This window comes from Natrix helvetica, assembly GCF_964273705.1.
Source record: "Natrix helvetica genome assembly, chromosome: 2".
Lineage (NCBI taxonomy): Eukaryota > Metazoa > Chordata > Lepidosauria > Squamata > Natricidae > Natrix > Natrix helvetica.
This window is the reverse complement of record NC_138552.1, coordinates 142,903,356-142,923,969: the sequence shown is the minus strand read 5'-3', so window position 1 is coordinate 142,923,969 and position 20,614 is coordinate 142,903,356. Positions and strand designations below refer to the sequence as shown.

At 43.1% G+C, this 20,614-nt stretch overlaps 1 protein-coding gene across 1 annotated transcript in view; it reads right to left on the bottom strand.

Moving 5' to 3' along the window:
• The window catches only part of HS1BP3 (HCLS1 binding protein 3), a 50,286-nt gene that overhangs the window by 16,406 nt on the left and 13,266 nt on the right, over positions 1-20,614 (bottom strand). The window lies entirely within an intron of this gene.

The following is a 20,614-nucleotide window of genomic DNA, read 5'->3' as shown; positions in this document are numbered from 1 at the left end:
ATGGCAGCACACAGTTTAGGAACAGAGGGAAGGCAAAGCTCAAATTAATTCAGCAAAGCATCCATTAAAACTGAATATTGCAGATGGGGAAGCTGGGGACAGACTTTGTGAGGCCTTTTTTCTTTTTTTGCCCTAGGACCACAAGCAATAGTGAATCCTGATAACACATCATCATATATAATATATGTCATGACCGCACCGCAAGATAAGTGGCATATAAATTTGATAAATAAATAACTGAACTTAACTGGACTGAACAATACAGACATAGACTTAAGAATGAAAGAAAGTTAAACCTGGAAATTTATTAAGAGTACCATTACTAAACGAAACTTGGTTATGAACTAATTTTAACCATTACTGATACTTAAAAGGTAACAGTAAAGGTTCTCCTCACACATATGTGCTAGTCATTCCCGACTCTAGGGGGGGGTGCTCATTTCCGTTTCAAAGCCAAAGAGCCAGTGCTGTCCAAAGACATCCAAAGGTCATGTAGCCGGCATGACTAAACACCGAAGGCGCATGGAACTCTGTTACCTTCCCATCAAAGGTGGTCCCTATTTTTCTATTTGCATTTTTACATTCTTTCAAACTGCTAGGTTGGCGGAAGCTGGAACAAGTAATGGGAGCTCACTCCGTTACGTGGCAGTAGGGATTCAAACCGCCAAACTGCCAACCTGATCGACAAGCTCAGCATCTTAGCCACTGAGCCACCGTGTCCCTTAATGATACTTAGGAAGTACATTGTTGCCAGACATCTTACAGCTTTCTTTTCTGTAAGCATCAGTGATGAACAACTTGGTGACTGACAATAACTAGCAATGTACATTTCCTAAGGTTACTTCAAACCAAGGAGGCTCCAGGCTTCTTAAATCTGTACGTAACAAATTCCTACTGTGACAAGCCATTCTGATAAGAGTATCCGTCAGTGGCATATGATGTACAAACGCAAGAGCAAATCATATTAAGAATACATCCAACCCCAAGTCAACAGTGGTTGAAAGAATGCCTTCTTCCAAATAAGGCTGGTTAGGCTGTCAAGTTCCAGTAATGGGGATTAAATTAAGGGAGAGAACACAGACCAAGATGATTGATCAGAAATGCCCATTTATCCAGCATGACATCAACCAAAGGAGCTGAGAAAGCATAACATGTTCTGTGGGAAGTGACAGATGCCTACCCAGCTGTCAGGGCTCACTCACATAACACAGTTTGTAACTTCTCCAAGTGCTTCTTCTTCTTTCTTTCTTTTTTTTAAGTTGAAATATGGAAGGCTCTTTCTAGGGGTTTGTTGCTGCTGGATTAAACCAGTTACGAGCTTCCAATTATCACTGCTATTCCAGTCATTGTTGATTCATTGCTAGCACTCTGAGTAAATAAAACTGCAATGTTCCCAGAACCTGTTAAAATTCTGCAGGAAAATGATAATTTAGTACTAAAGAATGTTTAGAATAAAAATATATAGACACAAATATTTCCATTTGCTGAATAACTTTCATTGCTTCAGAGATATTAAAAATAATATTTTAATACATATTCCTTTAATTTGTGTTCCTTTATACAGCCTATGTCAGTGATGGCGAACCTATGGCACGCGTGCCACAAGTGGCACGTGGAGCCATTTGTCAGGGCACGCGAGGCGCTGCCCTGTCAGCTGGCCAGCGCGCTTGTGCGCGCTGGCCAGCTGAATTCACCTTTTTAAAAGCTATTTTTCGCTTCCCCAGGCTCCAGAGGCTTTATAGGAGCCTGGGGAGGGCAAAAAGAGCCTCCCCCACCCCCCCGGAGGCCCTCCGGAGGCTTCAGAGACCGTCCAGAGGCTTCCCTGAAGCCTTCGGAATGCTTAAAACGACCCTCCGAGCAACCCGGAAGTGGCTTCCGGGTTGCTCGGAGGGTCGTTTTAAGCGCTCTGAAGGCATCAGGGAAGCCTCTGGACGGTCCCTGAAGCCTTCGGAACGCTTAAAACCACCCTCCGAGCAACCCGGAAGCCACTTCCGGTTTGCTCGGAGGGTGGTTTTAAGCGTTCCGAAGGCTTCAGGGAAGCCTCCGGACGGTCTCTGAAGCCTCCGGAGGGCCTCCGGGGGGGCGGGGAGGCTCTTTTCGCCCTTCCCAGACTCCTATAAAGCCTCTGGAGCCTGGGGAGGGCGAAAAAAGCATGTAAAAATGGGGGGGGTGTCGCGCGTTGTGCGTGCATGCGCACTGGGGGCGTCGCACGTTGCATTATGGGTGCGGCACGCCCGCACACGACCCCCCCTGCGCTCCCCCCACTTGTGGCATGCGAGCCAAAAAAGGTTCGCCATCGCTGGCCTATGTGTTCTTATCAGAAGAATGAACAATAGTTTTCCAAGATCTCCCCTATTAATTCTATTCCGTTGCTCTATATACGTGATAAAGCCAATTTAGGTTAGAATTGGTTCACACTTTTGCTAAGATCATCTCTGTTGGGTTATAACTTTCTTGCAGAAGAAAAAGGAATAGATAAAACTTACTTCATAAATTACCATTATAGCATGAATTTGTTTTAAGTTTGATAGGAAATACGATTTGCTGAATTGAAATGATTATTAATGATACTTTCAATGTTAATCAAGCTCTTAAAACTCTGTATAAGATAAACTCTTGTCCTAAGCAGGGACTGCACCTCAAAACTCTTTTCACTCATGGTCATGTGGCTGGCATAACTAAATGCCGAAGGCGCACGGAACACTGTCACCCTCCCACCAAAGGTGGTTCTTATTTTTCCACTTGGATTTCTTACCTGCTTTCGAACTAACTTGAACAAACCTTGGTGTCTTGTGAATATTCAGTTTGGAGATAGATCCAACAAATACAATTCACATGACTCACATTTAATAAGCTAAATGACAGACCTGTTAAGAAATGATATCTGGGATTCAAAGGGCTATCAAACTAGGGACAAGGGGCTGGCCCGATTCATCGACCGGAGGGGCTGGGGGTGAGGGGCACCGTTCTGCGGTGGTTCTCCTCCTACCTCTCTGGCCGAGTGCAATTTGTATTGGCAGGGGGTAGAGGTCGACCTCGAGGCCGCTCACTTGTGGGGTGCCACAGGGGTCGGTCCTCTCGCCTCTCCTGTTCAATGCATATATGAAGCCGCTGGGCGAGATCATTTGTGGGTTCGGGGTAGATTACCATCTGTACGCGGATGATACCCAGCTGTACATCTCTACCCCGAACCACCCCAACGATGCCGTCAAAGTGATGTCCCGGTGTCTGGAAGCCGTACGGATCTGGATGGGAAGTAACAGACTCAAGCTCAACCCGTCCAAGACGGAGTGGCTGTGGCTACCGGCACCCCGGTTCAACCAGCTGATTCCATCACTGGCCATTGGGGGCGAACATCTGGCCCCCATGGATCGGGTACGCAATTTGGGCGTCCTCCTAGATGCCCGGCTGTCAATGGACGACCATGTGACAGCCGTGGCAAGGGGGGCGTTTCACCAGGTTCTCCTGGTGCGCCAATTGCGTCCCCTATTGGACCGGAACGCCCTTCGCACAGTCACCCATGCGCTTGTGACGTCCCGGCTGGACTACTGTAACGCTCTCTACATGGGGCTCCCCTTGAGATGCACCCGAAGACTGCAGTTGGTTCAGAATGCGGCCGCGCGGGCAGTCTCGGGAGTCACTAGATACTCCCACGTAACACCTCTCCTGCGCGGGCTGCACTGGCTACCTGTAGCTTTTTGGGTGCGTTTCAAGGTGCTGATTATCATCTTCAAAGCGCTCCATGGCACAGGGCCTAGTTATTTGCGGGATCGTATCCTGCCGCACACATCCCTTCGGCCGATTCGCTCACACAGAGAGGGACTCCTCCGGGTGCCGTCCACTAGGCTGTGCCAGCGGGCGATGCCCAGGGGAAGGGCCTTCTCTGTGATGGGCCCGACCCTCTGGAATGACCTTCCCCCTGATATTAGAATAATCACGGACCTCCGCTCCTTCCGTAAGAAGCTCAAAACCCACCTGTTCAATCTAGCCGGCTTGGCCTAATTCCAGCTCTCCCACCCCAGCCTGTATTTTTAAATTTTGGTCTTAGGCTTAGTTTTTAATTTTTATAATTTGTACAGGGGTTTAATGTTTAATTCGTTTTAAACTATATTTATGATTATTTGTAAGGTTTTTTAATTCGGTACCTGTACACCGCCCCGAGTCCCTTCGGGGAGAGGGGGCGGTCTAGAAATCAAATAAAATAAATAAATAAAATAAATAAAGATGCTATGACCTGGTGGAAGTTGATCCCCCCCCCCCTCTTGAAGCATATATTCCTGGGGCAAATATCAGCCAGTTGCTTTTTAGGCTCGCCTCATTCCACACGAGGCTTACCATGAGTAAACGTCTATGAAGATTCTCAGTGATCCAGGTCATGGTTGTCCCAAAGGTGCTTTTTCATGAGGCAACTGGACTTTCTGCTTTTTCTTTGAAGGCATTCCACTTCTCATCCAAGAAGCTTCAGAGCTGAAAAAGCTTCTTGGATGAGAATAGAAACATCACTTTGGGACTTAGCATGAGTAGCAGAAAGGGGACAAAGCAGCTGGTCCAAGTAAACAGAGCTAACCTGGCCCTGTCAGTGGACTTTCAGAGCTAGTTGCACTGTCCTTTGAAATCTGGCCAGGGTCTGTGCAATGTCTACAGATCTGAAAAGGACAGGACAAGAGTAAATGTTGCTCTTCAGTCATTTCTGTGCTTCTGCACTTATCTGTACTCTACTCTTTGTTACTATTTTGGCCAGGCACTCAAAAAAAAAAGTAAGGATGGAAAACATAACATCCTATTAAAATACAGATAAACATAACTCTGTCAAGGAACCAGACTTACTTATTTTAAGATTTTACAATGTAAATTAAGTCTGAGTTGGCACATCGAAACCATGAGAATTACAGCGTACTTAAGTCTGCAATTCTACGCATGCTTTTTTGAAACCAGATAAAGGAAAACAGGCAACACAATGCTTGAATTTATAAGCCAACATTTACTGAAAGGTAAATATGAGGAGCCAGATTGTTGGGGGTCATATGCTGACTCTGTAAACTGCTTAGAGAGGGCTGTAAAGCATTGTGAAGTGGTATATAAGTGCTATTGCTATGTTCCGTGCAATCCCCTTTCCAAGAAACAAGCACTGAAAAACTAAGAAAATGACTTATGCTAAAGTTGTTCCATTGTGAGAATGGTGGGGAAACAATGTAGTTAGGTTTGTATCACATTTATAGATGACTTTTAGTTGGTTGTTATTATCCGACATGGGGTAGCTATGAAGGTTGGAGGTTGACCAAAGGCCAACAGCAATGACAGACAGAAGTAAGTATGGTGGGAGATAGGACATGAACTGTTCTGAGGAAAGAGAAATTGAAAATTTCTGCTTCAGGGCCCCAATTTCAATTCACCAGCCAGATATCCAAATCACCGGCTACATTGGGAACAAGTTCACGCTCTTGAATGCCAGTTCTGTCTGCAATAAATTTAACCGCCCAATGATTTGTCCATTTAAGCATTTATTTGCACTGTATTACAGCTAATTGGCTGCTGCTGTTACTTGATGGATATTTCTTGCGTGGCAGCAAAAGCAAAGAAAACCCAGCTGAAACGAAGAGCTAAAGCGGGCATTCCAATAACTCCTTGTTCTAGTAGCCAGTGACAACCAGCAAAGGATACTCGGAAGAGTACTGGCCACGTCAATGCCAATTTGTTTGAATGACTATTCGTAAGGAGGAGGCCTTACATTCACAATTATCTACATGCACACCCCGAATAAGTCTTTTAAAAGCCCAACTGGGTTGAAGCTTATTAGAAAGAGAAAGGGGAGGGATGAACAAAAGGCAATTGAAATCCACTCCCATTAACACTTTCTACTGTCAACAAAAGAGCTCTGTGAATCGAATGATTCAACATTTCCTGTTCCTCACAGGCAGAAGCCTTGGGCACACTTGATGAGGTAATGCAGATTTGGAATTCTCGGGGCGGAAGAGCTGAGTCATGCTATTATTATCAATCCTCTCAGACAAAAGAGGCTTCAAGGTCTCCCCTCCCCAGCTCCATGGCTGGAGAAGAAAGAAGGCAAATATGCTGTGGCACATGTCTGTTTGTACTTTGAAAAAGGTACCCGCTTGGCCAGAATCATATATGCACAAAATTGGAAAAACGATAGCATCCCCTTTGAAGGAATGGTGGTTAAAAAAAAGTGTTAGAATGTGCAGAGATGGATAGGCTAATAATGTAAGTAAAAGAAAGAGGAGAAACGGAATACTATTTGATTTGGGACACATGGTTAGGGAATAGAAGTAAAGCTCAAGAATGTTAAAGTAAATTAAGAGGTGACAAAAATACAATATATATAGTGATGCAACTATAATAATGGCATACTGTATAAAATAGATACATACATAAAAGAAAAGGAAGAATAATGTAAATAACTTATATGTACATATGAGATATACCGATACCGGTGCGTTGTAAAGATTGAAATTGAAAATTGTTCAATAAAAATTATTTTTTTAAAAAGAAAAAGGTACTTGCTTATTGCTCCCAAATTGCAAAGGGGCTACGAACGCTGTCCCCCAGCTTGACCTCTTTAGATCACAATAACCTCTCAAAATTCTTTTTTTTTCTTCTTTTTCCAAGTCTCCAAGCCTTTGGTCCTTTTGATGAAAAAGTCACCTCACCGAAGATTAGCCTTTCCCATCATACTCGGGTTTTTTTTTTTTAAATATCTAAGAATAAGGACTCCAAAGGTCTGCATTTGGTTAAAAAAGCCCAAACCATTAACCACTTCCATTGTCTCACCAACCCACTCAAAGAAACATTTTCCCAAAGTCATTTGCTCAGGCTGAACTGCACTGCACTGAACATTCATTGTATCATGCCGTCCAATTTCATATATGAAATGGTATAAGGTCTCCTGCTTGAGCAGGGGGTTGGACTAGAAGACCATCAAGGTCCCTTCCAGCTCTATTCTGATTGAGTGAGTGAGAGTGAGTGAAATGAAGCTGCAAAAGACTGGCTGATAGCTAAATACACTACAGAAAAAAAGAAGAGAGGTGGAATGCCTACAAAAGCGGCTATAGAATTTAAGCTACAGATGTGAATTTGTGGATGTCTCGCCAATTCTGCCCTGCAAATGGGCTGCTGGCCACAAATGGTTGTGGCGTAGCAAAATAGCCACTTCCTCAAGTACCTGAAAGAAGAACTTCTCTAGGTAGAAAAAGGACGTCAGGAACAAGATTTCTGATAGAATCATAAGGTTGAAGGGACCTTAGAGGTCTTCTAGTCAAACCCACTGCCCAAGGCAAGAGTCCTAATGCGATTGACTTGCATTCTCCCAAACACACTCATCTTTACTGTGAATGTCTAGACCAGGGGTGTCAAACTCAAGGCACAGGGGCTGGATCTGGCCCCCGGAGTGCTTAGATCTATCCCGCAGGGCCACTCTGGAAACAGCCATTTTCACTGGCAGAACTCTCGGGCCACCACAGGCACCCCTGACACAAGTGACATATAGCTGGCCACCCCCACCCCGCCTCCCAAGGTCAAACACAATGCTGATGTGGCCCTCAATTAAATTGAATTTGACACCCCTGGTCTAGACCTATTTTCAGTGCAGGGAAGAGTGTTTGTATGTGAGAGAGAGGGGGAGGGGAGGGAGGGAGGGAGGGGGAGGGAGAGAGAGATCCACCATTGGAAGTTTGATATGCTGCAGAAGATGAACATTTTTGTAAACTCAGTTGTTCTTTTTGTAGACCATAACGTAATTATTTTGACAGGCAAACTCCCTGACCTAAGCAGATTTTATAGCTTTGAACAAATAAATGATATCTCTCAATTTCACTTTTTCCTAGTTTGTACAATTGAAGTAGCAAGCTTGCAACACAATTCATGGAAGGGCAAACACAATAGAAACAGTAAAAAAAAAAAAAAGTAGGACATTAAAGCATTTTGCAAGGATGGGTTTTTTTTTTGTTTTTGTTTTTGTGGGATATTTTAAGGATCTGTGACATTGAGAACTATTTTTCCCCGTTAAGCATTTAAAATTATTGCCCTAAAAATGCTTGCTGCGAATTTTGATAGAACTTGGAAATGAGATTTATTTTGAGGCTGAAATATTTTCCGGGAAATGTAATGCTACAATTGATGGATCTTTAGCTCACTGTATAATTATGTACAGATATACTAGCTATAACAGCTGTAAAAATATGCTTTCCTGCTGATTTAGGTTAAAAGTTCAAACAAAGCAAAGCTATACATGTCTTTTTTCTGAACGCTTAAAAATGATATTCGCAGGCCTAAATGTAGGGTTGCCACCTTTCCTAGGTTGACCTAGAGACTTTAGTTTGAATCCCTTATTTCTGAAATATGTGTGAGGATGGGAAGGAAATTCCTTTCCTGCACCCAGCAATGCTTGCTAGGTCATTTGTCAATATGGATTTACTACTCGTTCAAAAATCCTCATCCTCCTTCATTGTAATTAAAAATACTCCGCCTGATAGATAATCATTCATTTCCAGACAGTTGTTCATAAGTGATTCCTCTTACAAAGCTATGTCTCTCGCAAATACAAGGGCAGTGCACAGGTCCTCCTGCTGGCCCCACCAGAACAGCTATGGAGAATAGCACTTAAAGGTTAAGGCAGAGTGGCCAGGCCTCAATCAGTCTAAAGTGGCCAATAGGAACTGAATGGGTCACATCAGTGGTGAGATTCAGCCAGTTCGGGGCAGTTCTGGTGAACCGGTTATTGAATTTCTGGCTGGCCCCGCCCCTTCCAGGAGTCCCCACACACACCGTTTGGCTCCCAGGTCCGTGCAGGGAGGCCTGCTAGGTTCAAAATGGGGCGCGGGGGGGACAGCACAGCCCCCCCTGTGGCCCCTTTTTGCTCCCAGGAGGCTGCAGGGAGGCCTACTAGGCCCAAAACGGGGCATGGGGGGAATGCAGCTCCCAGGGAGGTGCAGGAGGCCAAGTGCTGCCTGTCAAACCCCCTTGCCACACCCACCCAGCCGGTCATTAGGGCAGAGAATCAGTTGTTAAATTATTTGAATCCCACCACTGGATCCCACTTATGATGGAGTAGCTGAGAAGCACAACAAATGCATCTAGATAAGAAAGGAAACCTCAGTGCAGCTACGGATGACTTAAAGCTACTTTAAGTGTGAACACCACCATTGCCATGGGGTGAGGTTTCACCAGTTTGCTGCTGCTGCTACCTAATTGTATATCTCCACCCTGGTGAATTAAGTGATGCCATGAATCAGAGGTGGGTTGCTGCCGGTTCGGGCCCGAATTGGGTGAACCAGTAGTAGTGGCGGCGGAAGGCTCCGCCCACCCACCTGGACACTTCTGCACATGCACAGAAGCGTCACGTGGACGCGCGCAGGAGCGCACCCAAACAGTTAGTAAAAAAATTAGCAACCCACCTCTGCCATGAATATATGTCCTGGTGTCTGGAGCCTGAGGTTCTGGACAGGGAATAACAGGCTTCAGCTGAACTTTGTCAAGACTAAGCTCCTCTGGATATGGAGACTTTATGGTTCCAGCTGGGACTTGGCCATCTTTGGTGGCAATCATTGTTAGGAAGAGCCTTGCAAAACTTCTCACTTCACCTAGGGATTTTCTATATTTGTTTTCTCTATTTATTTCTTAAGTGTGGATTGCTGTGTGCTGCCCAGAGTCACTTTTGATGAAATGAACAACTATATAAATTTGATAAATATACATACATACCAACGCTTACAAACTTGTTTTTATTCATGTATTTCTTCTCCTATTTCCTCACCCTGCCTGCATGCTGCTAACTCTAAAGGGATTAAATCCAGCAATATAATATATTAGTAACTGGTGATGAAAGAGTGTTCGCCACTGTAGGAACAATCTTCCCTTGAGACCAAATCAAGAAATAATGAGAGTTAATTGGGACTAAAGTACTATTTGGCACTGCAGGAACAAACTTCCTGCAAGAGCACTCTAATTTTTTAAAAAAAAATCAGAACTACCATCTATACTCAGGGAAACTTGTAAAATCACCATAACTCTGTGATAATTGCTCTTACCGGGTACCTGTGGTGAGGTTTTTTTTCCCAACACAGAGGGAAAAATTATTGGGTTATTCTGAATTGGAATGTAGATGCTTTTTGCTGATCCATTATCAAGATACATTCTGCCTATCAGTTTACAGAAACTGTCATTTACAGTAAATGGCAAAGTGCACTGAAAAGAGTGGGGGAAAGCATGAAGAGGTCTTTCTGTATTTGCTGGGCTCTTGCTAGGTTGTGTCAATTAGACCAAGAGCTCCTCAGGTAGATTTAAATACCTATATCTTTCAACACTGCCATTATCTTGTGAGAAAATCTAAGCAAAGTTGAGTGATTCTTGGATGGGAATCTATGCTAAAATCTCAGGGCTGTAGACTAGATTGGAAAACAGCAAAATCTCCCCCCACCCCAAAAAAGATACCAGCCAACCACTTTTCTACTGTCCAAAGAATCAATGTGACTCAGCCCATATACCCAACAAGAGTATGACACAAACTTGCATTTACCCGGTAACACCTTTAGGGAGAGTGAATGAAACTCTCTTGCATTTATTTTGTTTCTTTCCTTTCCTTCTTTTTTCCCTTCCTTTCTTCATCCCTTCCCTCCTGTCTGTCCAGTTTTTATCATCTTCATTATAATTTATTCTTTATTTTTGTTTCTTTGTTTTTATATTCTTTTTCTTGTAAGCTACCAGAATTGTTGGAGTTGGGTAGCATACAAATTTAACAATGAACCACATTTCATAAAATGCAAACATATTTCCCTTTCAGGAAAACTTTATAAATCCCAATATCTCCTATTTTTAGAGATATCTGTTTATGGACAGTTTCTATAATATCTTATTTTTGGAGATAGAATACTGGGTAGATAAACTGTCTATATGCTCACTTTCGTGCATCCTGATCAAATTAAGTATTCCAGTATAATTTCTATTAGAATTTTTTTACTGTATAAGTGCCTGATAAAAACACATGGTTAGAACGAAAGAGAGAAGTCAAGGTCAAGTGAAAAATCATAGTACTGAAAATCTACTAACCAATTGTGATGGTGTTGACAAGTGGCTGGGATTGGAAGTATGACAGGGCTGATGTCACTTGGTCCTAGTTAATGGTCATCCCTCTTTCAGGACTTGGCTTGTAACTTGGACGTCAAAAGTAAAATGACAAAAACTGTGCCGCAACCTACTTGAACAACCCAAGCACCTCTGAGCTGTTGGCCAAAGGAGATGCAGGCTTCAATTTATGCAGGTAGTCCTCAACTTACAACAGTTCATTTAGTGACCATTCGAAGCTACTATTGCACTGAAAAAATGAGTTATGACCATTTTTCACACTCATAACTGTTGCAGCATCCCCACGGTCACATGGTTTACATTTGGATGCTTGACAACTGGTTCATTTTTATGACCGTTGCAGTGTCCCGAAGTCATGTGATCACCTTTTACGACCATCCGACAAACAAAGTCAATGGGGAGGCCAGATTTACAACAGTGTTATTAAATTGACAACTGAACTGGTTCACTTAACAAATGTGGCAACAAAAGTTGTAAAATGGAGCAAAGCTGACTTAAATGTCTCGCTTAACAACAGAAATTCTGGGTTCAGTTGTGGTCATAAGCTGAGGACTACCTGTGCATCAAGACAACCTTTTATTTTTGTTATTTAGGGTGTCATACAGGCAATTAGTTACTCAATGAATTTATTATTTAAAAAAAACCTACTCTCACATTTTCTTCTACTTTTTAAAATAACAAAGAAACTACTTCAAAACCCAAAATTGCTTAGGACAGCGTGGTGACCAAAATGACCAAAGCAGGGCACTTATTCAAAACAACACTGATAAATTTTAATGCAATTAACTGCTTACCTTAAAATGAAGAGTGACTTTCAAACTACAATGTGGCATTCTAAGGACTTCCCGAACCCCTCCATCAAAGCCTGTTCATTGGCAACAGAGGTGGTATTCAGCCGGTTTGGACTGGTACGGGCGAACGGGAAGCAGAAATTTTGAGTAGTTCGGAGAACCGGCAAATACCACATTTGGTTGGCCCCGTCCTCCCACCCCCGTTGTTCCCTGTCCTATATGCCCTTGTTTTTTAGCTCAGCTGATTCGCGCGGCAGAGCGGGTTGTCGTGCCTCAGCTGAGCTAAAAAACAGCTCAGCTCACCAGCACTGACACCGAGGGTAGCCTTTGAGTGCTGCGCGCACGCTAAGCACTCTCTCATAGAACCGGTAGGAAAAGATGTGGAATCCCACCACTGATCGGCAACCATAGGATTGTCACCAGAATCATGAAAGCAGCACTACAGCATTTGCTGAAAGCTTCAGCCCTTTCATACATATCTGTGAGGGTGTGCCAGATGTACAAAAGGATGGATCTTGCAGAGCAATGCCACAATGCAGCTTTTATCAGTTTGACACACACCCTTGCCTCATGCCCTCATATGTAACAAACCCTGTCCCTTAGAAAAGATGGAAGATGGACGGCTTCCAGTTTCCGAAGGCAATGGACACTGGGCGTCCGCTGTTCGCCTCTCCGGTGGGCTCCTTTGAGGAGCACAGGCGGTCTCGGAGGGACCACCTGCTGTAGGTCGGCTTGCTGGAACCCCCGGAATCGGCGGCAGCCATGGGGGGGTTTCCAGCCTCGCCTCAGGAGCCGGGGAGCGACAGGGGTGCATAGCGCAGCAGTCAGCTGCCTGCACCTTCGCTGAATGGATTCCGGAAGGAAGTAATTAATTAGAAGTTGTGGCTGAAGTGCTGGAGGTGAGAAGTTCGCTCCAATCTCCCTAATCCTCGTTAACTGATGAGCAGCAGCCTTTTGTAAGTTTGTGGATTCAATCTATTTGAAGTTGGAAGGTTGGAGGGGGGTTCTTTCACCCCCCCTCGGGCAAAGCGGCACTTGGACTATCTCTCAATCTCGGAATGGAGAGAGAGAGAGTAAAGGTTGAATTAGTCACTTGTACTAACTATGTGAGAAAGATCTATATCACAACTGCAAGAGGTGATTGCTGAGCTGTTTTAAAAACTTTATGGAAACTTTTGTTGTTCTGCTCCCTGGTCCTCCGTGAAAGGGAGAGCCAAGATGGCCTGCTTCCATCTTCTTCTTCGCACTTATAAATGAAATTTGCCTTTTGAAACTACCTTTGAAGAAATTCCTGGCTTTATATTACTACTCCCCCCGAAGGACTCCTGGAGCTCCTCCTGTTAAGTGGTCTTTCTGTATTTGGATTATTTGATTCTTTTTTTGGTGATTTTTTGGTTTGGAACTGTGATTGAGGATTAACTTTCACTTTTGGACTTGTCTGTCTTCTCGGCCTCACTCAGCTGCACGCTCCACAGATGCAATTTCTTTTGCAAAAGATTTATAGTCATCTCTGAACTCAGACAAATGGGGCCCAGAAAACCACCTTCAGGCAAGGTAGCCTCGGCACCCACTTCCTCTACATCCAGCCCAACAACTCAACAGACAAAAATTTCATCATTTTTACAACAAGAAGGGACTGGAGAGAGTTCAAAAGATTTATGTTACCCAAATGTTCCAGGCTCTTATGAAGGGACAAAATGAATTGAAAAAAGAGGTGGCAGATTTTAAAGAACAGCTCAGAGGTATACAGCAGCAAACAACAGAAAATGAATAAAGAATTGGTGTGCTGGAGGATGGTGCAGTCGGGCTGGGGGAGGAGGTTAAGGCAGTCCAGAAGGGGAATAGAGAATTGGAAAATTTCATGGTAAAAATAGAACTTGAAAGAATGTCCTTTTTTCTCAGATTCCAGAACCTACCGGAGACAGACGATGAAGATCTTAAGGGTATTATGAGTACAATCTTAGCAGAATATATTAAGAGAGATAAAGAACAGTTGTGGTGGGATATGGATCTGGTTTACAGAATTAACTCAGCAATTGCCAGAACACATAATGTTCCAAGGGAAGTACATGTTAAATTTCTTAGGAAGACCACGAGGGATGAGATGCTAGGGGCCAAAGGGGGGGACCACTAAAATATAAAGACAAAGAAATTACCATTCTTAAGCAAATTCCGAAAAAAATAAGAGATAAGAGGAGGAAGTATTCCTCCTTATCAAAGAAATTATATAATAAAGGAATTTGGTTTAGATGATTATTGCCAGAAGGAATGTTGATCTTCTGGGAGGGGAACAGAATTAGAATTAACACAGTTGTGGAGGCAGAGGCCTTCATTAAAAAACACAGTGCCCTCCTAGAAGACGAAAATATAAGAGGTAGTGAAAAAGGTGACAATGCACAAGATATGAAGGGGGGAGGCGCAGCGGCTACGCCCGAAGGCAGGAGGGAGGGAGCAATATTGAAAAGACTTGGGTCACAAAAATAAATGTATTTGAAATATCATTGTAATTGTTGATATATTAGAAAGTGGCAAAAGAGATGATTGAACACATGGTTGATACAATGTATAACAAGACGCTGTTTCTGCTTATCTTTTATCTTTTGTTTTTTCTTTTCTGTAAAAGTTGTGAGATTTGGAGAGATTTCTACCTCTAGCACGATGGAGCTGCCAAAATTTTTGTATATCCACCTACCCTTTCCTATAAATGTTTAAAAATCAATAAAATTCTTTAAAAAGAAAAGAAAAGATGGAAGATATTGTCTCCACTGGGAATATCTCCTTCAAGGCACCTGACGTGCTCTCAAAGAGCAGTTCTTAAAGGCTTCCCTTGTTGCTCCCTACATCAATAGAGATGATCAGGGGTGCATGTTATGTGGTGCAATGAAATATCTGCAAGCATACAGCTGAGCTCAAACAATACCAAGGACCCCCCAGAGAATATTCCATATCCTTTTGTTGCTACCTTGTAAACATCTAAAGTTTTACAGCCCAAATATGATAGGTTATTTTTCTTTTGTTACTTTACTATATAGAAAAAGATTTTGTGGGGGGAAAATACAAAAAGAAAGAAAAAGGAGGAAACATTTTATTATATGAGAAGAGCCTAGTTTTTAAAACAACCCTGACCATATGAAATATTCTTATTAGTCTTCCCATTATGTTGATCAAAAGCCATCTCATAAATAGAGTGTGAATACATCCATCCACCCACCCAAGATTGTAAATCCAGGACGGAATTGCCTTTTCAGCCTAAAGCTATACTTTTTTTAATATACCCCATCTCAGAAAATAAATATTTCTTCATTCAGTGATAAATTTCAAATTTTTAAATGTGCATACTTCCTTTCAGGATAAGTGAAATTATACAAATTACATAAACAAAATAAGCAGCAGCCAAAGGAATTAAAAACAAAGGAAAGAACAGGACAGCCAACTGAATCTAGTTTGCAGCTACACCATTCAATATACCGTGTTTCCCCGAAAATACGACAGGGGCTTATTTTCTTTTGCCCCATGAAATATGCCCTTGGGCTTATTATCAGGGAGGGCTTATTGCTTTGGGGCTGCCGGGCGGCTGCTCCCTTGTGAACTGGCTCCCGAAGAGCCGGGCACAGCCTCAGGGGCGAAGCAGCCATGAGGTAACCATGCTCACGAGCAGCTGCCCGGCAAATCCCCTCTCCAGCCGGGCAGAGCGCCATTCACTGACCTAGGGGGTATCCCTAAGGTGCCAAGCCATGTGGTGCTCTGCCCGCCCCCCAGCTCCCGTGGCTTGGCACATTCGGGATACCCCCTAGGTCAGTGCATGGAGCTCTGCCCGGCTGGAGAAGGGGGTTGCACGAGCGCCTGTTCAGCCCGCAGCTTCACCAAGCCCTTGCGCAGCTCTCCCAGGCCAACGCCGCTGACCGCCGCTGGCCGCTGCTGCCCACCACCGCCCGCCAGCACCCCGCTCCGAGCATAACTTCCAAACTCCAAAACTCGGGGCCGAGTCTTCCAGCATCGGCTGCTCTAGGAGTGTTCTCTATGGTGGGCCGGCTGCTGGAAGACTCTCTGTCCAGAAGATTCTCTGTCCGGCAGCTGGCTCACCATAGAGAGCACTCGGCCCCGAGTTTTGGAGTTTGGAAGTTATGCTCGGAGCGGGGCGGCGGCGGGGGGCGGCAGGCAGCAGCGGCCAGCGGCGGTGGCCTGGGAGAGCTGCGCAAGGGCTTGGTGAAGCTGCGGGCGAAACAGGCGCTCACGCAACCCCCTTCTCCAGCCGGGCAGAGCTCCATGACCTAGGGGGTATCCCGAAGGTGCCAAGCCATGGGAGCTGGGGGGCGGGCAGAGCACCACATGGCTTGGCACCTTAGGGATACCCCCTAGGTCAGTGAATGGCACTCTGCCCGGCTGGAGAGGGGATTTGCCGGGCGGCTGCTCGTGAGCATGGTTACCTCATGGCTGCTTCGCCCCTGAGGCTGTGCCCGGCTCTTCGGGAGCCAGTTCACAAGGGAGCAGCCGCCCGGCAACTCTCCCCTCTGGCCAGACAGAACGCTACTCCCCACCCTAGCGGTATCCCGAAGGCGGCAAGCAACGTGAGCGCTCCCCCCCCCCCCGGCTTCTGCGACTTGGCGCTTTCGGGATAACGCTAGGTCACTGAGCAGTGCTCTGCCTGGCCGGAGGGGGGGGGTTGTCCAGAAGGATTATTTTCGGGGGTGGGCTTATATTTTTGCCCACGTGAAAAATGTGGCAAGGCTTTAATTTCGGGACAGGTTGTATTTTCAGGAAAACACGGTATCTTTTCATATCTTTCAGGTCTTGAGATCCATCTTGCTTCCATCCCATCGATACACCATTTTGTAATTGATTTTTGTTCTTTAATTTTTTCGCCTCTTTCTTTTAGGAGATTTCATCAACTTCTCCAGCCACAGCCACCTTAAATTTCTCTTTCCCTCACTTTATTCTTCCTCATATAATTGCTTTGTGCTTCACTCATCATTCCTTTTCCTTATATGACCAAACTATCTTACTACATTTTGTACTGGTTCAACATTCATTCATCACCCCTTCATTCTTGACTCTATCTCTCCTTGTTTTATCATACACACTTAAGTATCCAATTCCCACTGCAGTCAATTTAATGTTTCTCCTTCAAGACTCAAATCTCAGCTCCAGATAGCAAATCACTTAGGAGTGAAATACTAAAAAAATAATCAAATAGGAAACAAGTCTGATGGGAAGTTGAATACACACACATACACGCCATGCTGTGAAGGATTAAATGCTGTAAGGGCCATCAAACTACATTTAAGAATATCAGCTTATTAACACTTTCCATTTTGAATTTAGTTGGAGCAGCTTTAATGTAAAAAAGGATCTAAGCTTGATTAAACTTTCTAGTCATAGTTATCTAATCCACAGATAAATTAAAAACATATTTCATACACTTATGGAGAATATCAGGGAACGTTTAGCAGAGCCATAGTAACAAATCCTATATAGTTAATAAAATATTTAATCACAAGTATTAAAAATATCCTTCTGGCTCAGTCATTTCTCATTCTGCCACAACTTTTAGAGACTCCTAATCTAAATTATTCTATCTCACACAGATTTTGAATTTCCATTAATATATACTTGATATATACTTGTTCGTCTGATCTAGAATGAAGATCTTTCTCATGCAGGAAACATAAACTACTAATAAAACAAATTAACTTTAATTTTTACATTCTACAAAATTTTACATTCTACAAAATGATTAAAGATGACACAAATAGAAATACTGCATATTAACAACCCAATATTTGAAGAAAAGAATATTCATTTAATTGAAACACACTCAAAACCAAAGAAGTTGTAAACTAAGGAATTTTAAAACCAACAAAGAAATAAGAGACTTTAAAAGAGTAACAGAAAGCAAAAGTTAAAAATTGAGAGGGGATAGCAACTATTACTACTGGGGACTTCTTAGCTGACGTAAATTGAAAATACAATAGAACATGATCTCCCACAGTCAAGTCCCATGTCTCTCTAAAAATATGGACTGTAAAATTAAATTAAATGAAAAATTAAATTCTGCTACTTCTTTGCTGCAGGTGATCCCAGAATAATAAATTTTTCTATATCTTTTAGATCAGAAAGTTTATTTGGACTAATTATTTACATTTTAATGCTGGACTTTGGAAGAGATTGTGGGTACTCCATCATTGGAAGTTTTTAAGAAGAGATTGGACAACTATTTGTTTGGAATGGTGTAGGGTCTTCTGCTTGGACAGGGAGTTGGACCAGAAGACCTCCAAGGTACCTTCTAACTCTGTTATTCTGTATTCTACATCTAGAGTATTCAAGGAGGAAGGGAGGAGAAGGTAAATGCAAAATCAAATCCAACAATGGATAAATTGGTTCCCTTCCAAAGGTTTGGATTTTGATTCAAATTAGATTCGACCAACAAAGCCCATGCAAGTGATCTCGAATTATACATACAATATACAATAGCAGAGTTGGAAGGGACCTTGGAGGTCTTCTAGTCCAACTCCCTGCCTAGGCAGGAAACCCTATATCGTTTCAGACAAATGGCTATCCAACATCTTCTTAAAGACTTCCAGTGTTGGAGCATTCACAACTTCTGGAGACACGGTGTTCCACTGATTAATTGTTCTAACTGTCAGGAAATTTCTCCTCAGTTCTAAGTTGCTTCTCTCCTTGATTAGTTTCCACCCATTGCTTCTTGTTCTACCCTCAGGTGCCTTGGAGAATAGTTTGACTCCCTCTTCTTTGTGGCAGCCCCTGAGATATTGGAACACTGCTATCATGTCTCTCCTAGTCCTTCTTTCTCTTAAGCTAAACATACCCAGTTCCTGCAACCGTTCTTCCTATGTTTTAGTCTCCAGTCCCCTAATCATCTTTGTTGCTCTTCTCTGCACTCTTTCTAGAGTCTTCACATCTTTTCTACATCATGGTGACCAAAACTGAATGCAGTATTCCAAGTGTGGCCTTACCAAGGCAGTATAAAGTGGTATTAACATGTAATGCAAAAAAAAAAAAAATCTGATAGGTGTCAGCTTTCATGTTTGCCCTTCCAGCCTAATCAAGGAACTTAAGCAGGTTTAATTCTGACTACATATCTCTAGGAGGCCTTGACCAGAGCAACTCATGCCCTTGTCCTCTCCCAATGGGATTACTGCAACGCACACCGCACAGGGTTTCTTTCGAAAAATACTTTGAAAACTGCACCCTATCCAAAGTGCATCAGCTTGGTCACTGATGGATGAGATCTACTGTTCACATATTAATACCAATACTTTACCATAATGCTTCCAGGTACAATTTAAAGTGCCAGTGTATGAATGGCTTTTTTAAAAAAACCCAAAAGAATAACTCTGTAAACTGCTTAGAGAGGGGCTGAAAAGCACCATGAAGCAGTATATAAGCCTAAGTGCTATTGCTGTTTAATCTTTAAAACCCAGAATGGCTTGGCCTTTGGGTACCTACATAGCCACTGACTTCAATGGTTCCTACTGATCCAGTAACATATGGATCAGTGGTAGGATTCAATTTTTTTTACTACCTGTTCGATGGGCATGGTTTGGTGGGTGTGATGTGGCTTGATGGGCATAGCTTGGTGGGCATGGCTTGGTGAGCGTGGCAGGAGGAGGATACTGTAAAACCTCCATTCCCACCCCACTCCATGGGAAGGTTACTGCAAAATCCCCATTCCCTTCTGATCAGGTGGGACTCAGGAGGCACAGAATAGATGGAGGTGGGGCCAGTCAGAGGTGGTATTTATCGGTTCTCCGAACTACTCAAAATTTCTGCTACCAGTTCTCCAGAACTGATTAGAACCTGCTGAATACCACCTCTGGTTTGGATGCTTAAGATTCCTCCCCCATATGAGATGTGACATTCAGAAGAAATGTTTGTTATTTTTAATCACTGAACCACCTCCCACCTCGTTTTATCACTACTGAGCTTTTAAGAAGCCTTAAATACTGATTGGTGCAGAAGGGCATTTATTTCATACCGGTCTTCAATATTTCTTTTATTGTTGTTGTTACAAAAATGGGTGGTAAGAGTTTGACAGTTTTAAAAAATTATTACTGTTCTTGTATTTCTATATTACTGTTACTTTTATTTTGATTTATTGTATACTGTCATGAGACTCGGAGGATGCTTGTGAGTGTTAATAAATACATAAAAGTGATAACTGTCATAAAAAATGGGAAACTATCTTGTTTCATATATCAAACATCTGATTTCTTGCCCCTGGAGTTTGAAGGATTCCCTTTCCCCTTGATAATTTATGCAGCTGTTAAGACAATACTATTCTGCCATGCTTTTGCAAAAGATGAAAGGTTTCTACTGGCCATCTAGGGGATTTCTATTACTTTCATGCCTTTCTTGTATTCTGTATTTTTATTCTATTTGTCTACAACCTTGATTGTGCTAGCTTACAAAAAAAAGGTGAAATAATAGCAATTACTCCAACTCTTTTACTGGTTGCCATCTCTTAACTATGAACAGAAAGTTAATGAATCATCCAACGCTGTTTGAACTTTCACCGGTCAGTATGCAAACTACATTCTCCCCCTCCCTTTATTTAAGTTGTTTTGCATTTCTTTTAGTAACCCTCAGAACAACTATTGGCAATTCTAAAATGCTTTTTAAGAAATCAATTCTGAATTCAACTTGGCTGCAAAAATTCAGAACTTCGATGGCAGCAAAGAGCAGGCGGGGAGACCCTAACACTTTGG